The sequence below is a fragment of the Vipera berus genome (genome assembly GCF_964194415.1).
Source record: "Vipera berus genome assembly, chromosome: 2".
NCBI lineage: Eukaryota > Metazoa > Chordata > Lepidosauria > Squamata > Viperidae > Vipera > Vipera berus.
The window spans coordinates 39,808,503-39,828,794 of NC_138203.1; the positions used below are offsets into that span (position 1 = coordinate 39,808,503).

The following is a 20,292-nucleotide window of genomic DNA, read 5'->3' on the forward strand; positions in this document are numbered from 1 at the left end:
ACAGTATAGAGAGAACACGGTGAAACAGACTAGCTCCAGGTTGGCAAATGTGTGAGGTAAGGCTGCATATTCTCCCCTTATTTATTCAATCTACATGCTTCATGTATATTAAGGTAAACTGAATTAAAAGAAGATAAGCATGATTTTAAAACTGGAGGCAGAAACATCAGTAACTTGTGCTATGCTGATGACAATTGGTTTCTGGCAAAGTGCTTTATGATGATCTCTTTCAAATCTTTATAAAGACCCAATGGATGTAAGAAATGTATGCAAACAAACATGATAGTGATTGTGTATTTTAGCAGCTCATGTGGTGAATGATCTACCACAGTTTTCCATCTTTCTGGCTAAAATTATGTAGGATGCAGTCATCTACATCTGGCTGGAGAAGACTGATTCTTTTAAGCTGACACTGCTGAATGAAATGTTGAGAGAAAACAAGGTGGCAGGGTGGGAATTTGTGTTTTAAATGATGTTCCAAAATGGTTTGAGGTTTCAATGTTTTGCAGACATTTGGATTCAGTGCAATTATGGACAACCAAATCCATTTACAGTTAGTCATTAAATCCATATACACAACTCAGAAGGATAATATTCATATACACAAATCAGAAGAGAAGAGTATATATCTTTATTGATATGAATGCAGAGATGATATACTATCCCAGCAAAGAAAAGTACTTCAGGAGTCCATAAAAGAGAAAGCCATTGCTATTAAAAATGCACTATGTTTTGTCTGGATGCTTAGTAAAAGGACTTGGAATGATTTATCAAGAAATGTATACTTATCTGATATAATAACCACTGCCTGATTTAATGTCAATCTCAAAAATATTACAGTACATGGGAATCTATAACCTGGCCTTCAGCTTTTAAGACATAGAATGAAAAAGTATGTTCATTGTCCAATCACACATTTTGAAAGCCACATATAACAGAAATTGAAAATACTTTCACATATACAAACATATATATATATATATATATATATATATATATATATATATATATATATATATATATATATATATATATATATATATATATATATATATATATATATATATATATCACCTTCTCTGAATTCTTCAGTATTTTTCCATAATTAATTTTAAATTTATGCCATTCACAACAAGCATCCTTGGATTTATACAGCAGTGGCTTATTCATATTATTCTAATTTAACATTATAACAATTATTGCATGACAAGTGATCGCCCAAATTTTTTTGCAATGTGACTTTTATTAAGGATGCTCGGGGGGAAGGAGGGATGAAGCTCTACCAATATGGAAGATTTGTTTAATGAGAAAAATCTTTTCAACATCATATTTCTATAGTTTTTCAGTTACATCTCATGTCAAAATCTCTCACAATTGATGGGTATCCTGACTGGTTAGGTATGTAGCTACTGTACCAACAACCAGGTTGTAAGTGTTTTTTTAACTGTAGATAAGAAAAAAAATACTGTTTTGCTTTCCTGAAGTTCATGGGTTTTGACAGCAGATATTGCACAATGCTCCAACTTTCTTTAAAACAGCAAATCCTTGAGAAAAGCAGTATGTTCAATAAGAAAATTAGCATTGCTTTTAAAAATAAAAAAAGAAATACAAACATACTGTACGTGAGACTGAACTACTGTAAGGCATCTGAAGTAATGAATGATCCACATTAGCCTTGAACCATTCTGGTTTGTGTGTACAGTATGTGTGTAGCTGTAACAGGTAGTCCTTGATTTACAACCATTTGTTTAGTGATCATTCAAAGTTACAGCACCATTGAAAACAGTACAGAGAAGAGCAACAAAGATGATTGGGGGACTGGAGGATAAAACATATAGGGAATGGTTGCTGGAATTGGGTATGTGTAGTTTAACGAAGAGAAGGGTGAGGGGTGACATGATAGCAGTGTTCCAATATCTCAGGGGCTGCCACAAAGAAGAGGGAGACAAGCTATTCTCCAAAGCACCTGAAAGCAGGAGAAGAAGCAATGGATGGAAACTAGTCAAGGAGAGAAGCAACCTAGAACTAAGGAGAAACTTCCTGACAGTTAGAACAATTAACCAGTGGAACAACCTGCCTCCAGAAGCTGTGAATGCTACAACACTGGAAGTTTTTAAGAAGAGACTGGACAGCCATTTGTATGAAATGGTATAGGGTTTCCTGCCTGAGCAGGGGGTTGGATTAGATGACCTCCAAGGTCCCCTCTTCTTCTTCTTCTTCTTCTTCTTCTTCTTCTTCTTCTTCTTCTTCTTCTTCTTCTTCTTCTTCTTCTTCTTCTTCTTCTTCTTCTTCTTCTTCTTCTTCTTCTTCTTCTTCTTCTTCTTCTTCTTCTTCTTCTTCTTCTTCTTCTTCTTCTTCTTCTTCTTCTTCTTCCAACAACTGCTGCAGCATTCCCACAGTCACCTGATCAAACTTTGGGCATTTGACAATCAGCATGTATTTATGATAGATGCTGCATCCCAGGATCACATGATCACCATTTGCAACCTTCCCAGCCAGTTTCTGACAAGCAAAGGCAATGGAAGAAGCTGGCTTTATTTGACAACTTCATGATTCACTTAGTTGCAGTGATCTGTTCAACAACTGTGGAAGAAAAGCTCATCAAATCAGGTGCAACACTCACTTAACAACTGCTTTGCTTAGCAACAGAAATTCTAGTCCCAATTGTGATCGTAAGTCAAGGACTACCTATATGTAGCAGTTTGTGAAGTCATTTGTTGTGTAAAATAAAAAAGTAGTTGGTGAAAGAACCTTTTAATTGCACAAATGCGTGATCACTTGATTACCTTACATACAGTGAAAAGAATCATAAAGGCAGCATGGTATGCCTGAATAAAGTTACCTGCCAAAACAATGTTACATTGAACATAATATAACCCAGATATGTGATGTTGCAGGCCCTTGAAGGCCACTGTCCTGCCTTAAAATCAAACCAGTGCTTCTAAGCATTGTAAAACTAGGTTTTAAAACTAGGTTTTAGGTTGAGCAGCACTTGTTCAAGCCTGTGAGCATTTTCAATGGCCTGAAAATGACAGGGCAGCACTTTGAGAGGAAATTAAAATAATCTTTTTCTAATTTTAAAAAAGCCATAGGTAGCACTGTAAGGTCACCACAGGATAAATAAGGACATGGTTTGTAAAAGCCTTCCTCAACCTGGCACCTACCAGATGTGTTGGGGTAACATAACATAATTGGGCTGGCTAGGATTTCTAGAGCACAAACTCCCAGTAACTCTGCAATCCACAAAGTTCAGAAATCGAACTCTGAAGTACTTTTAAAATATGTTCAGTTCTCAGATTCATTCAGGTTAACATGAATATCAAGGCTGAGGCTTTTTTCTTTCATTTCTCTTAGCATTCATTTATCAAATGATGAAGACCTTGTACTCTCCAAAGGCAATCCGTATTTTTGAATTATGCCATTATAGATTATAGATGGAAAGGAATAATACCAATAGAAACCATAAGCCTCCAAGCTAATATAGACTGAACAAAATAAAGTATCGTTGAGGTTTTTGTTTCCCAAGAAAAGGAAGTGAAATATTCATTTATATAAAGAAAGAAAACATAAGGAGAAAACCAAGAAGAAAAATACACCCACACCAAAATTAGTAGGGCAAGCTACTGTGTATAAACGGGGGAGCAAACCCTGCATTTGCTTGCACTGATGATGTTACCTAGTTGGATAATGAAACATCTGCAAGGAAACAATCAAGCTCAGAGAGCACTGAGTATTCCACAGAAATAAATTATAGAAAGGACTATACAGTAAACAGGTCTGTGTCCTTAGTTACCAATTTACCACAAACCATCCGCATGAACAGTAGCATATATTAAAGAAATCAATAGATGTGCAGTGAATATTCTTTAGAGCTCTTCCCCAAACTTGTCAATTTTAAGATTCCCCAACCAGCCTGAATTGAAGATGCGTTGACTTCAATTTCCAGGATTCCTAGTCATCCAGGGAAATCTGCCACTTGAAGTCCATACATTTTAAAATTTCCAAGTTTGGGAAACACTGCTTTAGAGCATAGAGATAAATATGATCCTTTGTTAATGTCAACATATCAAAGACACAACTAATGGGGCCATTAAACATGGCAACCCTGATCTTGAATGCCTGATTTTTTGCTTTACCCAATTTGATAACAAGACTTATACCTGCCATGCTACTTTTGGCACGGCTGCCAAGCTTCAAATAGAACTATTAATTTACTCCTTGACATAATAAAATGTTATTGGTAACAAATCTGATGCGAAGATGTGTAAGCTGGTAATGTATACTATTCACACCTCTTAGACATTTATTAGAATGGGGAAGCTTCATTATGTCATTATAATTTCAAACTAACAACAAAAAACGAACGACTCCAAACTTACGTTCATTCTAGTTCTCCTCATTCAGAGTATTCCTCTCTGATCAATAGTCATCCCCATCAAAATTCATTTTAATCCTATATACAATTTTAATCCAATATACAATCTATATACAATCATGACCAATGTCAAGGTAAGCAGTTTTTGTTTTTGTCAGGTGCCATGATTGGAGAAATAATCTGGGGAACCTATTCATGCCAAAATTGAATGAGGCAAAAGAAGAACAAACCATTCTCTTAACATGGCTTTCTTTCCTTCTTTTTTCTCACACAGTAGGTTGCTGAAAAAGATCACATCACTGCTCTCAGTTATTTGCTTGCAAGGGGATTCTAAAATTATGCTGAGGACACGATACAAGATTCCCTTTTTCCTTCCAGAAACAAATTGGGGAAAACTACTGAATTAATTAATTCTTTTTCGATCTTCTCTATCTGCTTGTTTAAGGTTGCTTCACTGGACAAAAAGTAGTAACCAACAGATGGGACAGAGTATTACATCACCAAATTTCACTGAAACATTTGATGATGTAGCAATTTCTCTCTTATTTGATTATGTAGTCTTTTAATTTATTTTTATTGTTTTTTAAAATGATAAAAATGGAAAAAGAAAATTCAAAGATAAAAAATATATACATTGTCAAAGATAAAAGTTACAGAAAAAGTGTTTTAAAAAGAAAAAAATGCAACAAAGAAAAAGAGAAAAAAGGCATAGCATTTCATTTTAGCAGTAAATAGTTACAATTCTGTATATAAATTTATCTAATGCAATTATTATTCAAGTACATATCTATTTCTAATATATAATGTTGTTAACAATATAGTTTGGCACGGCAACATTTTTAGCTCCTCTGACAACTGAGATATTAGAATAACATTATATCCATTAAAACTAAAAAATCTACTCTTATTTCAACAGATATTTGTTATCAATAAATCAATTTGAAATACAAATGCTAAGAAATGAATGGAATAAAGAATTAGAGTGTCCTATATTGTCTAGACAATGTGAGAATGTTTTAACTTCTATAATAAGAGTTACAATGGATCTCATATTACAACTTATAAAACAAAAAATAGTATTTAAAATTTATTGGACTCTGTTCCATTTGTATAGAAAACAATTGTCAAGAACAGCATTTTATTGGAGATGTGATAAGGGCAATGCTTCTTTAGAACATGTTTGTACAATAGTGCATTATATAAACATAATTGTGCAACAAAATCTAAAATTTTCAGACAATATTTTTTGAACTACGTAGTACTTGGAATTTGACAAGTACTTGGAATTTGACAAGAGCCTTGGTGAAGCAGTGGGCTAATGCCTCCTTAAGTAACACCAGCTGCCTGCAATTAGTGCAGGTTCGAGTCCCACCAGGCTCAAGGTTGACTCAGCCTTCCATCCTTCCGAGGTAGGTAAAATGAGGACCCAGATTGTTAGGGGCAATAAGCTGACTTTGTAATAATGCCGCTTGGGGGCCCCCCCGAAAGCCCTAATAAGCAGGCATATACATAGAATGAAGGCTATTGCTAAGCACATTGATTTGTGCTTCTTAGATTGTAAGCCGCCCTGAGTCTTCGGAGAAGGGCGGGATATAAATGGGATTTTTAAAAAAAAGTACCGTAAGTGGATTCTCCGTGCCCTTATTATATCCAAAAGACTGATCTGCAGCATTAGAAAGATAAAGACTATTTCAACCAATGAATCAAGGACCTGAATGCACTTGCCACCTATAAGCAGATTGCCTATTGATGTACTGTAGATTTAGTTTGAATAACTATAATGAAACATGGGACTCATAAATTTATCTAATGCCATTATTACTTAGTGATAGTTATATAATTATGTGATCTTTAGTATGTCTAGTACGTTCTGAGATTCTCGGAGTCTTATGTTAGCTTGCAATAAAGTACTCGAGTTTCAATTTGTTCTCTTTTTTAAATTCATCATTACCTGTTGTCTCACACACATGGATGCACACACACATTCATACAGTATTTTTTCTTATTTTAATTAATTGAAATGCAGCTGAGAAAGCTATGAATTTACTTCCAACTGAGGTGGTGAGAAGGTTATTTAACCATTTTATTTCTGGTTTATGTTTTGCCTTACAGGGGGAAGAGTAAGAATAAAGCAGCATAGTTGAGATAATAATATTCAGAGAATAACACTGAAACACACACTGATACACTCAGACTCTAAACAAATTCAGAAAGAGTCTCCATTTTGTAATTTTGTCATTTAAAGAATCAGGAAACCTATTCACATTGCAGACTTATATATTAGCTTTTGATCAGCAGATAAATATTTCATAAGAAGCCATTTCTTACAACAAATGCATTGGTCAAAATAAATAATGAAGTTAAAAATTCCCAAATGTAATATTGCCATATTGGTGGGGCCAGATTTATTCCTTTCCACCAAAGACCTGCTTTTACCTGAGTTTGGCCTAATTGCTGCTGTCGCCTATTGTACAGGAAACTATAGAAGTCAGGAAAGTATTCTAAAGGAGCAGCCACCATCATTGGCCAAAAGGGTGGGCATGGCAGGAAATGGGTGGACCTTTCCCAAGGTTTCAAGAAATAAGCAAAGAGTAAGCAAGAAACTGACCAATGCTAAAAGAGATGGCAAGTGGCCTCAGAGAGCATATGCCTGAGGTGCTCAGGTGGGCCAAGAGACAGCAGTGTCAGTGGAACCCAGTCCAGCAGGAAAAGGAAATCTGATTATGTTTTCTGGCAAGCAAACACTCAGGAAAAGCAGCAGTAGTTTCAAGCAAGTGGACATCCAGAAAACAAAAGTCATGATAGATGAAAGTAAAACAGGTTCCTGGAGACAGCAGTGATGGCAAGCAGCTAAAGAGACAGAGATGCAGGTGAAGCCTAAAGAGGCAGTACCAGAGAGGAAGGAGGCAGTTGGTAGCAACATTTGCAGAATATTATTCCAAGGTGTCAAGCCAGTAGAGAGAAGAAAGGAGCAGCGCTCTGACTCCCAACTTATTGAGAGTGAAGGAAAGGATGAAGCAGCCTGCTTTTCCCCCAAGACGGAGGAGGTGGAGTAACATTCTCCTATTCAACCCCCTTCCCTTTTTCTCATAAGCCATTTGACCCTTTCCTTTTTCTATTCATTTATTAAAGATATAAGAAAGCTTATCAGGATATCAGATTGGAGGACCTTTACATGCCTAACTAGAATTTAAAATCTCGTCTCACAGGTCCTAGGGGTGACATCCTAATGGTACGGTATCAACTGGGAAGTAAATCAATGGTGCTTAATCGAAGAAAATGACACGATAGTTGCAGCTCTAGATTTACCCTGTATGCCACACTAGGCTGGATCTTTCTGTACAGAATTGTGTTGTAGGATTTTTCCTAAAAGTTTAATATCCTTTAACTAGTTTTCTGTCCAGTAGCATTAGCTTCAGAATGGAAAGAGAAATGCCATCTAAAAAAAGAAAGCATTGAAGTACATATGCAGAGATGCTGTGAAGCGATGAGTTTTCTTTATCTATCCATTAACTGAACTGTCCCCAAAGTTTATACATTCTTACATGAGTCTGCCTGACAAAGGGACCTTAAAAAGCAAAAAGAGAAAGTTTCAGTGGATGAAGTCTATAAAATGCTAAAAGAAATTATGAGAGTAACCATAAGAGAGAAAATGACATTCTTTTCTGGAAACTGCATTATAACAATCTATGCAATTCAAATGAATCAAAAGGGCAATATAATGATTTTACCGAAAAGTAAATTAGTACCGTATTTTCTGGCGTATAAGACAAATTTTTAACCCATGAAAATCTTCTCAAAAGTTAGGGGTCATCTTATATGCCGGGTACTGAAACTTTAGGGACAGGGCTGGCTGGAAAACCTGGAGCAGATCTCCCATTTGGTCTGCGCAGGGAAAGCGGGACCAATTGGAGAAGAAGCTGCAGTCTGTGATTTTTTACAGGCTGGGGTCTGGGCGTCTTTCCTTCTAAAGTTGAAGAGCAGCTGCAGTCTATCCCAACTTGAAAGGCAGGTGGGGAATGCAGCAGCCAGAGCAGCTGCTTAGCTCTAAGGACACATTTGACTCAGGAACTGGGCGGGCTGGCTGGCAAACCTGGAGTGGATCTCCCATTTGGTCTGTGCAGGGAAAGCTTTAGAGTGAATTAGGAAAAGTTTAATCCACTTGCACTGTTTTATGTTTATGTGTTTGATGAAAAACAGCCTTATGTTTATAAGTGACAGTTTTCCTACTAAGTACCTGCATGTCATAAGCATTTGAATTAAAATTACCATATTAAAATCAAATCTGATGTTTTTTAATTTTTATTTGGTGTGCGTTGGAAGAGGGGTAGTCTTATACAGCGAGTATAGCCCAAACCCTATAATTTAACAGGAAATGTAGGGGGTCGTCTTATACGCCCAGTCATCTTATATGCCAGAAAATACGGTACTGTGAAAACTTCTGGTCTGCCTTATTTAATAGTATCACTGAACATTTTTCCTGGATTATTCTGGACACTGTTCCAAATTAGGAATTAAAAGAAAACCTTTTTATTTAGAAGAGAGCTAACTGTATCTATATTGATGACAGTTCTAATTACCTGATATGTTCTTTTAAGAAACTACCCAGAAAGTGATTTTTTAAAAAACAAACAAATTAAGTAGGTTTGCATAATATGCAAGTTATACAGCCTAGTTTTGCAGCCTGGGATATAGTAACTTTATCCACATCTAATATTTTCAAATTAAAAGTTAATATTCCTAAAGAATATTAAAGAATATTTTATAAATATCAAAGAAATATAGACTAACTTATTTTTTTTCTGCGTTAGGGCCATTCTTGGCTTTTGAATGATATATCTGGCCATTTATTCTAAAAACAAGTAGGACTATAAGAAAGACATGGCTATGATCAATTAAATTTATTGTCATAGCTATTTCCTCTCCTTTATTTTCTGCGATATTAAGAATTATAATTCAATAGGCAAATTTCAGAAAAATGAAATACCCAAGGATTATGGGGACTGCCAATAAATTCTTGGGCTGACTATACTACTGTTTTCTGTAGCCTGTTTTGTTCTTTTAATGTTAACCTAGCAATTCTATATTGATATTCTACCAGATGAAGAGAAAGCAGATATGCACAAAAGATGGAGGCAGCAGCAGCAATTTTTATCCTATCACCAAGCCACCACAACCTGTGAAAATTTACCCTAAATTTTTACCTGGCAGAAAAAGATTTATTTCTCATTAACTACAATGGGAGGCAAACATTATAACAGTGAATATCAATGATATACAAATCAAGATGACAATCATATAGGAGGAGGCTATTATCCAAAGTAAAGATGGTATAGCATTGGTACCTCACTGGGCCTACACCATGTACATTTAAGGGAAGGGGCAGGATTCTGACAAAATATTAAATTCATTACAAAATAAAAATAACATTTGCACAGATGTTTTAAAGCAGAGGTGTCAAACTGCTGGCCCGTGGGCCGGATGCATCATCTGGAAGCTGCACCCATCCCATTGCCGGCAATGGCAAAACTGTCCCGATACGTTGGGCAATGTCACGTGACGTTGCGAGTTTGACATGTCTGTTTTAAAGGATACAGGTGAGCTAGCACATTGCTAACATCTTTCTGTCTAGAAATTTACTCATCTTGGCACTTTAGAAATAAAAATCCAATAACTACTACAACTCCACTCAAACAATAAACTACAAAGCTTAGCAGAGATCCCTTTCACAGCTCTCTTAATACAGTGATGTATCCTGATTAGTAAATAAAAAATATAGATCCTCAAGAAGTAAACCCTGAACAATGCTTATGAGTTTGAGTCCTAAGATTTGCACAAATACCAGGTCAATAAATACAAAGCAAAATCATATGCCATCAGATGGGTCATTTTGAAATAAACATATATTAACCAAATATGTCGTTAGTTCTTTTTGCGGAATACCATGGACAGAATGTGTGCAGATGTAGACAAAAAAAATGTAAAGATATAGACTTTTCCTGCATTGGTTAAAACAGAGTCTCAAGATATGTGTGTACTGGACTAATCTTAAATTTTTAACCTATCATTACAACTATGCCAAGTCTTTCAGTAGGCTACAGTCCATGAATAATACATATTTTGGGACAGCTTCACAAAACAAGCTGTCTGTACCCAACTAAGGCCATGACCAAGCCAGCAGAGAGAAAAATCAACACTTCACTGTTAAAGAGGGTGGTCTCTCTCAATGAGAAAAAGACTTTGGCAAGGCATTGCAAAGTATTTCAAGTGCAAAATGCCCACACTTGTTCTTTTTGGACTATAACTGAGAGAATTCTATCTTTCCTTTAATACCATTTCCTTAAATTTTCATGGTATAACCACAGGGAAGAAAATGCTTTTATACAAAATTTCAAGCATAAAAAACACTATTCATCTAAATTAAAACTCTGGGAGAAAAATAGTGATATTTAAAACTTGAGTTTATTAGCGTATGCAAGCACATATATGTAATACTTTGTTTTCATAAAATATACAACTATATTTAGGAAGAGATTGGGCTCAATCATATTATTAACATTGTACCAGGAGCTATTGCATGGCAGGAGACAATAACTTTCAGATTGGGTTTGTGATTATTAAATATACTATGCCTATTTAAAGCTCATCTTCTCTAGTTCCATAAGAAATTGTGTTGAAAAGAAATATTCTATTCAAGAATATGAAAGAAAAGTTATTTTGAAAAGTTATAGGCAGGAAGAAATTGAAAGCATTTAAAACAAAAGAAATGTATTTTATGGTTACAGTGTAAAATAATCCCATATCCAACATGATACAAAAGCTAATGTCCCCAAATTATTTAATAAAGGTAAAGGTAAAGGTTCCCCCGCACATGCGTGCTAGTCGTTTCCGACTCTAGGGGCTGGTGCTCATCTCCGTTTCAAAGCTGAAGAGCCAGCGCTTGTCCGAGGACATCTCCATGGTCATGTGGCCGGCATGACTGGACGTCAAAGGCTCATGGAACTCTGTTACCTTCCCACCGTAGTGGTCCCTATTTTTCTACTTGCATTTTAACGTGCTTTTGAACTGCTAGGTTGGCAGAAGCTGGGACGAATAACAGGTGCTCACTCTGTTACGCGGCACTCAGGATTTGACCCGCCAAACTGCCGACCTTATTATTATTTAATATTTATTATTTAATACATTCTGCAATTGGATAACTAGTGATAAACTAGGCAACTGTGTCCATATTTGCTCCCCTTGTGTTTGAGAATATCTAGTACAAAACTCATTGTTGATACAGAAAATTTTAGAGCAATTTCTATGTATTCACAGAGAGATAGACATTTTTTTCTGTTCTCCAATAGCACAGAACATTACATTCTAATTAGCATACTTAGTCTCTAATGATAAAAATAAAAAATCAATAAATTTTTAATAGCAATTTGTAGAAAGCAATATGCTTTTCTGGTGCGATTTGGTGACCACTGAACAAGTGAGCAAACTCCAGCACTTATTATCCATCACCTATATCAGCAGAAAGAGTGTATGTATTGACTTGCTGCTGTCTCTTAATTTCATTTATTGCTTAAGTGGGTTTGACTCAGAAAAGGGGGAAAGGAAAGCAGATATGCTACAAAAAGGAAATTTGAATCATGGGAAAATAGAAAATATGAAAAATAAGGTCAAAACAACTTGGCCTTGATTATATTAAGTACCGTATAAATTGAAATAGGCGTTTTCAAAATTCTGATAGAATACCTTTACCACATTAAAAAACTTTCCAAGACTCTTAATGACTGCTTTTTCCTAACCTTGCTTACATCAAAGGGTTGACATTTATATTTACTGGATATTAGTAAGGGTCTCCAAACTTTTAAAAGATGCTTTTCTTGGACCAAGTTTCAAATGAAGTGCTCTCTCAAAGATGCTTCACAAAGCAGTACAGTACAGATACCTCACTCGTAAAATCACATTGTTGCTTTGTTTCATTTCAAAGATTGTTCCAATGTTTTCAAACAGAATTGCCAATATAGGAGAAGAAGGTTTAAAGGTGTCCACCTGCTCTTCAGCTGATCAATGGGTAGGAGAAGTCATCCAGGAAGACTGTTTCTGTTGTCCAATTTGCCTACCACTAGGCATAAGATCAGTAAATCTCTATACTCTTGAAACAAAACCCACATTCAATAAGCAGCTAAGAGCAGAAGGTTCACAGAATGACTGTAAAAATCTTTACTTCAGACAAGAAAGAAATTATATTTAGGTACACGTTCTTCCTCTCTGTGTGTGAGAAAGAAAGAAGGGGGAGGAAGGGAGGGAGGGAGGGAAGGATGGGTGGGGGGGAGAGAAAGGGAGAGGAAAGGGAGAGAGGAAGAGAGACCTAGTTTAAACTTTAAGCCTTTTCACTCTTGCCCTTTCATATGAATGAACTGCTGGTCATTATTTTAGATAAGCACATACTAATTGTTTAGACATTCATTTTCTTCTAAAGTTCCTGTCTCACCAAGTTCAGCATTTACACCTTCTGACCACTATTGCCAGTGGTGAGCTTTGGCATTCCTGGCTTCTCCTATCCACTCCTCAGCTGACCAATCCTGGGAAAGGACTGAAAGATCTTCTTTGACAACCCTTCTTCTTTACAGGATTAGGGCCCAAAATGTCCCTAAATTAGAAAGTACTGAAGAAAACCAGCTTGAAGACTATTTAATACAAGCTGCAGACTTTCCAGAATTTGTGGAGCCTTCACACCATTCCTAATGCTATCCAGCCTAGAGTAACTTTAGTTAAATGGGGAGAAAGCTAAGAGTTGCTCCTCCTAAACCACTGTCCAGATATGATTCAAGCTCTCCAAATTGTTTTGCCAATATGAATCATTATAGCAAAGCAGATCAGACTGAAGCAACACTGCATCCTGTCACACAGATATTAGTAGCCCTATGAAATAAAACTTTCTGGGAAAAGTATGAAAAGCTATGTATGTCAAAAGGGAAACAACAGAAACAAACCAAATATTACAAAGAATCAACTCAGAGGCTTCTACTAAGAAGCAGAAGTCACTGAATTTTCACCTTCTCGGCTCAAGAGCTTCCAGAGCAAATGGGGAATAATGGGAATTGTAACCATAAGAGGTTTACTGAGCACCATGCAATAGAAATCTGGAAAAATTCAAATCCCAGTCCTGAATATAGTTACTTGAATAAAAGTCCTTCTGAATTCAACTGAGCTGTTTGTAAATATGCTTAGGAGAAAGCTGTAAAAACTAATGATCTTCTGTGGCTCACCAAGAGTGAAAAATCATTTGGTTGGCCTTAACCATTTCAGATGGTCGATAAATTACACAGTCTCTCTCTCTCTGTCTCTCTGTCTCTCTCTCTCTCTCACACACACACACACACACAAACACAAGAGTATTCCCCATAGAAAATGGAACCATCTTCCTCAGTTGTACATGCATATCAATCATATTATATAGAACATATTGTATGAGTAGAATATTTAATGATGATCTATCCATCTTTCTTCTTTAGCCTATTTAATCTTTATGCAGGGATTCCAGAGGATGCTAAATAATACAAAGAATATTTTTTAAAAAATGATACCTTTATGTACCAATGAGAACTTGCTCAAAAATTATTTAAAAGTGAATAGGCTAAAACTGCAGTATGTACAATTAATTGCACCTGGGAAAGAATTCATTGAATCCCACTGGATTTCTTAACTAAATGGTAAGGAAAGTTCATGTACATTGTTCTTCCAAGAAATTTAAACTGAAAAGAGTAATTTACAAGCATATGAATACTGATTTAGAACACAAATAAGCAACATATATTTAAAAGAAATAGGGCTTATAAATGCCCAATATTACCAAGGGGGATCAAGTATTTTTTAACACATCATAGCTGCAACATTTATCTGCATATTTCCACTTCCTCAATTAAGGAATGAATTATTTTTTTCTGAACTACAAGAAGACATCATCGTTATTATGGCAGATGCTAATATTATACTGGCTCTTTTGTCTGATTTTCAAGGATCAGTGCTCAAAACATAAAGGCAGTACCTAGATCTAGTAAGTATTTGCTTTTCTGAACAGCCTCTTGTATGTCAACACAGGGTTTCCATTATTTTTATATTTATCTATTGTTTCCCATCATTAGCATTGTAGACTAAATAGAGACCTTTAAATCTCTCTTGTATACAGCTGCTTAATTTCAGCTGAATTTGTACCTTGGGTACTATAAACTATATGGAGCCTTGAACCAGCATTATTGTTCTTATGTCTCCAATGCAAAGACAAAATTCTAAATAGTTATTTTTTCCAAATGTCCTGTTTTCCTTTGACTAATTAAATACTACAGAGAACCACAGAGTTTGAATGGGTAATTTAAGGCCCCGAATCCCGTTCTACAAATTAAAGCATCCCTGAGAGATAACTATCTAATCTCAGCATAAGTATAGCAAAAAAAATATTATTCTTTTGAGTAACTGGACTCTCAAAATACTTACTGTTCTAACATTCAATTGGAAACTGACTTTAAATAACCTGTTGTTCTGTATACTGCGGTAATAGAAAATGGACCAAGATCACCTTCTTTTAGATATTTAAAAAGTACTCTCATATCTCAAAGATTTTTTTTCAAAGGCAAATGGGTTTTGTTTTTCCTTGGGACAACCGTGACCTGGATGACTGAGAATTTCCATACACATTACTCTCATAGACCTCTTCATATTTTCCTCATGCCTAAAGGTATCCACCTTTTTCAATTTCTCTTCATCTTAATTTCAAGATTCTGAGGATCTTCGCTTGTAATCTATTCTGAGGAGATCCTACTTTAATCCAAACTTTAAAATCAGCAGTGAAACTTCTTGCCCATAATCATATACCTTTTTCTTTGATCTAATCATTCTCCTACTTGAACTACTACTATCATTCGTGCAAAGCAAAAGCACACATACTCATAAACCTGGCCATAAAGTCTCACTTTATCTAGTCAATTCTATCAAATTTCAACCATGTGATTAATGCATTAAAAAGGTATTTTTTCATTATGGATCGTTTTGTGATGTGTTGTTGCCACTTGTTTCTCCTACATTACTTTTAATTTGCATGATATTGTGCAAAGTCTCCCAATGTGTGTGTGTGCATAAATATATTCAGACTGGTAAGCATACATTACTTAAAAATATTGTAGTACTGCTTCAAATTTCTCTTTCTAGATGTAACAGTTTAGGAATTAGCAAAATTAGGAAATAAAATTATTTTTACAGGATGCTAGTGTCACCAACATTGTAGTCAATGAAGATACAGCTATCTCCATTGACTAGTATTTCAGTGTAATATGCACACATACCTTTTAAATACCCTCAATATTTTTGAAGCACATATTTTTTTGTCCTGATAACTGAATAATCCAATCTTTAAACTAATGACAGCCAACCCTAAAGTAGAACAGTATTTTTGAAAAATAAAACCTCTCTAAAATAGGAGATAAAATTCTTTAAATATATTTAATTTATGTAAATGTATATAGCAACTACTTTAAATTCAGTCAAGTCACTAAGCTCATTAAAACAGTCTTTGATTTTGGGAATTAATGGAGCTTTCCTCTGTTGAAGAATTAATTTTTTAGTTATCAAAAATACCCAAAGAAATCAACTCTTATGAAAAAAGGGCAATTCACAAGTTATAAGTTTTATCATTAAGCTTAAGAATAATAGGATTCTGGTTGACATTAAATTGTAACACAAAATCTGTTGTTCAGTGTGCATGCATTGTGCTTTTACATTTGATGTACAAAAAATCCTTTCTTTCTTTTAAAGACCATGGGTTTTCCTAACAGTTCGTTTTTAGACCCAGAGACAGACTGCATGCATACATACACGCACATACAAACACAAACAACAATCACACATATACAGACACACACAAAGAAATTTTAATGGAAGTATAGCAGTAGTAATTTCTACTTTGCTGTTGCTGCCTTCAAACACAGGCCCAGATCTTTCGTATCATAGGTGCTTTAATCAAGCTATCTAGAGCATAAGCTATATTTCCAAATACTCCCCAGCTAGCTGTAAAAAAAAGGTATGTGTTTGTATATGTGTGTGTGTGAGAGAGGGAGATAAAAGAGTCAGCAGTTCCTTCCTTCCTTCCTTCCTTCCTTCCTTCCTTCCTTCCTTCCTTCCTTCCTTCCTTCCTTCCTTCCTTCCTTCCTTCCTTCCTTCCTTCCTTCCTTCTGTGGGAAGAATCCAGAGAAAGAAATATTTTGGGGAATATTAAAAAGGTAGAATATATTTCCCCAAAGGAATAATGGAGAAGATCTTTTTTTTTTTTAAAAAAAAAGACAGAAACCAGCCCCAGCCCCTCTCCCCCAAGCAGAAAACTCAGCAGAGGCCAGCTTTTAGAAATGCAAATTCAATGATCCTTTCAGAAAGGTTTGAGCCTTCCAGCTAGAAACTGAAGAAATTAGGAAGACAAAGACCCCTAAAATCTACATAACTCCACCCAAATTCTAAGGACAGGAAACATAATAGGATTAACCCACCAATACCAAAAGGGCACACTCTGACTCAAGTCAAAGTACATAACACAGGAAATACAAAGCCTCAAACAGGAAGAACTCCAAACAAAAACTCAAAAAGGTATAAATACCCACTACTCCCAGTTATATGTGGTCAGCTTTCCCAGAGCCATCTTTCTGTCTGGCTCTCCTCTTCAATAAACAACAACTTTATTTCTAAAGCAGTCTCCATTTTGTTTATTCCCAGCTTGGACTGGACCCTGATGAAGATCCTTCCTTCCTTCCTTCCTTCCTTCCTTCCTTCCTTCCTTCCTTCCTTCCTTCCTTCCTTCCTTCCTTCCAGAAACAATACACAAAAAGGCTCCAGAAAAATATCTACCACTGCCACCTCATTGTCATTAAACTAGTTCAAAAACATCATCAAAAGAAATAATAAAAAAATAAAATATCTGGGGACTTTAGTGTAAAACAAAAGGCTTTTTTGTCAGAGAAAGTTTGCTGAAAAATGTTGTACAAACTTCAAGATGTTACCTGTTGAAATATTCAAAAAAATCCAAAAAAATATAGAAAATAGAGTCAGAAATTTCATTTGTATATAGGTATATTTGCATCTATGTGTTTATGGTCTCTCTCTCTCCCGCCCCGGGGTAGGTGTGTGTGAGAGAGACAGAGACCTACACAGAGAGAGAGAGTGACTTGTGAATCGTAAAAATAATTCAAATTAAGCACCAGTAAAAAAGGGGTCATAAGGACTCCACCTAGCTATACAGCTCACCAAGTCACTTTTGAACTCATGTCTCCCACACATCCTAGCTCACAAGAATGTTCTTATGATGAAATTAGACCATAATGTACACTACCTGCAAACATTTATTAAATCTGCTAGTTATGTTGCAAAAATAGTTCAGTTATAACCAAACATAAGAAACTCTAAAGAGGGGGGGAAAAGACCAAATATTTTTAAGAAGCTTAAAAGAAGAAAACAGAACTATTAAAACCAATGGCTAATAACCTGATCTGGATAGTGGCAGTTTTTCAGACAAGTTGTCTTCTGTTTGGGGGAATGTCGAAGATAAAAGCAGCACCTTAAAATGAATAAAAAATCAAGCAAGCAGCCCATATTAAATGTGGCAAAGAGACACTTGATGGGAATGCTGGGAATTACAATCTAACACTTCAGGAGACCATTGGGTTCGGGAAGATGGATCTACTTCTTCATGCTGCATTCTGCCCGTTTTAAGAATTAGCCAGGGTGGCCCCAGAGACAGCCCATTTCTGTTATCTAGTTTGGCAGTCATAAAGGCATGCATTACAAAAGCAAGATGTGTTTTCTCTAGATAAGCTAAAAAAGGAGGCATTTGCTTATTAAATCTGTACTGCCTTTTGAAAGGGGTCCCCAAAGCCTTGGCAGAAGAAGAAGAAGAAGAAGAAGAAGAAGAAGAAGAAGAAGAAGAAGAAGAAGAAGAAGAAGAAGAAGAAGAAGAAGAAGGAGAAGGAGAAGGAGAAGGAGAAGGAGAAGGAGAAGGAGGAGGAGGAGGAGGAGGAGGAGGAGGAGAAGGAGAAGGAGAAGGAGAAGGAGAAAGAAGAAGAAGAAGAAGAAGAAGAAGAAGAAGAAGAAGAAGAAGAAGAAGAAGAAGAAGAAGAAGAAGAAGAAGAAGAAGAAGAAGAAGAAGCAGCAGCTACTATTAAGAGATATTGTCTGGATTCTCAGTAAGATTCAATTTAACTGTTAGTGGCATGCAGTCTACTTGCCAATGAAATTATATATGGATTGAAATTTTAATTCCATACTGTCACTGAAGGAGGAACAGACTATATGATTTTATCTGCCCTCCCATTATCCCTGGCAATATGGCAATAAAACAGCAACGTAAACAATTCTATGAAACTGCAAGCCCCCTAATATGTTCTAAATACATTGGGCTGAGTCCATTATTAATGAGGCTGCCTCCATCGGAATCTGTTGCAGAACCAGCAGTATCATAGACCACAGCACTTTTTTCAGTATTCCGGAACTATTTTGGTTCATCAAAGCCATCTGACAAAGGGACAACACTGCTCTTAATGCACAGGACTGTAACGCAGAAGACATTAAGAAATCTATATTTTTCTGTCAGGAGGGCATGGTAGAGCTACGAAGAAAAAGATACTTCTTTTCATATCAAATTCCTTTCTGTAATACCACCATAATGGCTAAATAACAGCACAAAATATGTTTCCACTGATATTCAATGATGTTTCTATAATATTGTAAGTATATGTTTTCTGCTAATATTTTGTAATAGTCTTTTAGTCAGAGGTATAGAGGAATCATGAAGCTGTGAAAGTGCCAGATAATTCCAGGGAAGTCATGCATTTTCAACAGTCATTAGATGTCTTCCTAATTTTAATTGCCCTGTACACCGCCCCGAGTCCTTGGAGAGGGGCGGTATATAAATCTAAATAAAATAAAAAAATAAAATAAAATAAATGTACTTTTTACAAGTTGACAGGTTTTTCATAAGCATTTGATTCTTTTTTTAAAAAATATGGAATGTTTAAATTGTTATGAGGTCTATATCATTCTGTTTTATATTTTAATGGTTTTAGACAACATTGAATTTTACTATGCCCTACTTGAAGATTTCTTGGAGATACAGAATGGTATAAAATGGATTAAATAAGATGATCAAGGATTCCATCAATAATATTGTTAAGCTAAGCCGAAGAATGAGGAATGACGTATAACAATTCAGCCAGAGTTATTTGCTTATACAGAATTAGACAGAATTTTGCCAGACTAAGCTGTTAGTATCATCAGTTAATAGATATACCCTCAGAGAGTTTAGGGAGTGCTAGGCTTACTCTTTACCTTTTTTTCTTATGCAATTCTAAGCTGGCTGCCTCTTCTCTCCCTCCCTGCCTTCTCTGGAATGATTTCCCTTCTTCCTGGGAAACTGCTGCCTCACAGTAGTCCATCACACCAGCTCCCACTCCGTGGGCATCATCTCCCACAAATATTTAGCCTTAAATGAGAAGCTGGCTAGAGGCGCTATTACTTACAAAAAGACATTCTGTAAAACTTATTTTTACAGCATATATTCTGTAAAAAAATTATTTACAGAAGATGCTCTTTCCTTGAGAACCTTTTCCCTTCCCCGAGGCGTATTTAACATCTTAACCCAGCAAAAGGAAATGCCATTAAAATATTGGTATTTTAATCCTTGCAGAGTTGATTCAGTGATTAAGAAAGGTGATTAAAAAAAAGTATCAACACAAAACTTTAATCTGACCACTAATCTAATCTTTTCAAAGGTTCCTGGTTCAAATGTGTTTTTTTTATGTTATGATATTTAACGTGTATAATTCTCCCCTCGATTATTTTATGTTACACAATTTCAAGAAAATTGTTTTTTATGTAGAACAGCTGAATGTTCT

At 35.6% G+C, this 20,292-nt stretch overlaps 1 protein-coding gene across 8 annotated transcripts in view; it reads right to left on the bottom strand.

The window, feature by feature from the left end:
- Positions 1–20,292, bottom strand: part of MEF2C (myocyte enhancer factor 2C) — a 191,128-nt gene that overhangs the window by 129,601 nt on the left and 41,235 nt on the right. Inside the window, exon 1 of one of the 8 annotated variants that reach the window (XM_081320822.1) lies at positions 17,888–17,926. The exons of the other annotated variants lie outside the window; for them this stretch is intronic. The gene's annotated coding sequence lies outside the window, so the exon portion shown is untranslated. Of the gene's footprint in view, positions 1–17,887; positions 17,927–20,292 lie in introns of those variants that run through there. 8 annotated transcript variants of the gene reach the window in all.